We start from the raw sequence: 2,568 nt of genomic DNA, 5'->3' as shown, positions 1-2,568 counted from the left end.
TTCTTTCTTTCTTTCTTTCTTTCTTTCTTTCTTTCTTTCTTTCTTTTTGTTTCTGGATGGGAGAGGGACTGGGAGTATGTTAACATTTCTTGATTCATGTTCTACTTTGAGGAGATGAAACAAAAATTTTCTAGAGAGACATACTCTTGCGAATCTTTTATGAATTTAAGATTTCTATTCTCCATATTCACGGGAAAGAAGATGATTCTAAACAAAGAGCTATGAATCTGACGTGTCTAATTAGATGACTTTCCTAGACACCCCCCTCTTCTTACTGTTGTATTGATTACTAGTTCCTCAAATATTTTGAGTATCTTGATTTTCTCATTTAGTAAGAAGTAATTTAGCCTCTACTTAAAGCCAGCAAACAAATAAAAACCCTGAGTAAATTACAGGAAACTGAGAGGAATGGAAGAACATTGTATATTCATCATTAGATAACTAGCAACATCTTGATTGTGTTGACAATTAACCTGTCAAATTAGAACGCTGACAACAAAATCATATAAACATTCTCTGATTCATATAACATCTTTTTTCCTACACCATTTATTGCAATCCTTATTAGCTATGTCATTTGAAGTTTACTATAAGTGAATAAAACTTTATTAGTTAAATTTTTTTTCCCAGAAATTTGTATAATTCAGTTACTGGCAAGGTTAAAGTGAACTTTGCTTTCTAAGTGGAGAAAGTTTTAGTTACATAAATTCATAACGTAAACCAGAGGTTTTAAACTGGTAGTTTGCAGGACATATCTGGACTACAGAGTTGTTTTATTTGGATGGGATGATTTTGGTCATAACGTATTTTAAGATGTTTTGAATGCATTGCCAATATTTAAAAATTGGGAGATCTTGCATAAACATCCAGATTCCAGCTTTTTAAAAGTAATCAAATGATTTGGCAGCCCTGGAATCACATTGCCCACAGCAACCATTAGTCTAGTTGACTGGTGTTGGCATAAACATTATTGGTTGCCTTCCTTGCTTTCAGAACACCAGTTTTATTCAGCTGCCCATGTTTTAGAAAAGGCACTCCAGACTCCATCTCCAGAATAAATTGCTATTACTGTAAAGCAGTCATAATAATTGTATTTCCTTTACTAGTGCTTGATTTGGTAAGTGTATGACTTCGCTCTTTTTTGTTTTGTTTTGTTTTGCCGATGAGACAAGAGAGAAGATACCTTAGGAAATTTCTACCAAATATATTCTCTTGGCTGTGGGCATCTGGATAGCCTATCCGGTATTGTTGCAACCATGTTGCGATTATGAGGGCAAGGCTGATATACTCAGTAAGATAGAGCAGAAAGGTAAAAAGAATAAAACCTGGTCTCTTGATGATGTCATTGAACTGGTAGATTAATAACTGCTAAATTTACCCTGTACTTTATTGGGATTTCCTGTTATGTGATCAATAAAATTTGCTTGCTGTTTAAGCCATTTCAAGTTGGGTTTTCTTTTCTTCTTTTCTTTTCTTTTCTTTTCTTTTCTTTTCTTCTCTTCTCTCTCTTCTCTTCTCTTCTCTTCTTTCTCTTCTCTTCAAGAGACAGAGCATGTGCACGTGAGCAGGGGAGGGGCAGAGGGAGAGGTGGAGAGAGAATCTTAAGCAGTCTCCATGCCCAGTGCAGACCCCCAATGTGGGGCTTGAGCCCGTGAACCGTGAAATCATGACCTGAGCTGAAATAAAAAATTGGATGGCTTAACTAACTGAGCTGCCCAGGTGCCCCCCCCCCCCCACAGATTTTCTTAATTGCTGCAGAAGTCATCCTATCTAATAAAGTAGCCGCTACCATTATCGGGGCACATGCTTTCCATGTGGGAGATTAGGGCCACTTAATCTTCACCGTTTTGTCTGTTTGTTTGTTACACTTGGCCCATTTACCAACTTCCACCATGGATCTGGTCCCATACACCTTCCTTTCCATGGGGGACTTTACCCACCAGAAATTTGTGTCCTCTCGCAGTGTGAGTTTCTATATAAACTCATTCTGGCCTCAAAAGTGAAACTCAGTCCCCAGCAAACCCAGAATCCATCTGTCAAATCACTCCTATTATAGCACCCTTTCCTTCCATGGGGGAGTATACTAAAGAACACATTAAAAAGTATAGCTTTATCTGTAGGATGAAATTTCAGAAGACCTTGCCCTAACCCAGAAAGAAATCCCTACTTCCCATAAGGCCATAGTCTTACTTACGACAAGCCTATGGATCTTTCCTGTATTGTTTATTTTATTTCTTTGTCTGTTCTTCGGTTTTTGTTTTCATTCCTGTCCCTATCTCACTCTTTCTAATACTGATAAAATAGAAATCCTTCACTTAGGAATCCCCAACTAGCTACCGCATGAGCCAAGCTAAAAATCAAACATCCACTCTCAAGAGGAGGCATCTGAACTTCTCTGTAAATTCTGAAATGGTGGCCGTAGGTGTCTAATGCTGAGACCTCACAGCTCCTTATGAAGACAGATACCTCGAGGACAATGATGGTAAGATGATTCTCTTATCCTAAGACTTTGAACCCAAGCCGTGCCGAGTTTCCTACTGAGCTAAACTGTGGGACAATTTAGACAGT

General features: G+C 38.0%; 1 protein-coding gene across 1 annotated transcript in view; it reads left to right on the top strand.

The window, feature by feature from the left end:
• The window catches only part of ADAM28 (ADAM metallopeptidase domain 28), a 75,060-nt gene extending 73,615 nt beyond the window's left edge, over nt 1-1,445 (top strand). Inside the window, exon 24 of the mRNA XM_040490252.1 lies at nt 1-1,445. This exon is cut by the window's left edge and continues 210 nt beyond it. The gene's annotated coding sequence lies outside the window, so the exon portion shown is untranslated.
• Nucleotides 1,446-2,568: the final 1,123 nt, after the last annotated feature.

This window comes from Herpailurus yagouaroundi, unplaced genomic scaffold, assembly GCF_014898765.1.
Source record: "Herpailurus yagouaroundi ecotype Mexico unplaced genomic scaffold, PumYag 181, whole genome shotgun sequence".
NCBI classification, from domain to species: domain Eukaryota; kingdom Metazoa; phylum Chordata; class Mammalia; order Carnivora; family Felidae; genus Herpailurus; species Herpailurus yagouaroundi.
The sequence above is the reverse complement of the archived record's forward strand: the minus strand, read 5'-3'. Positions and strand labels throughout refer to the sequence as shown.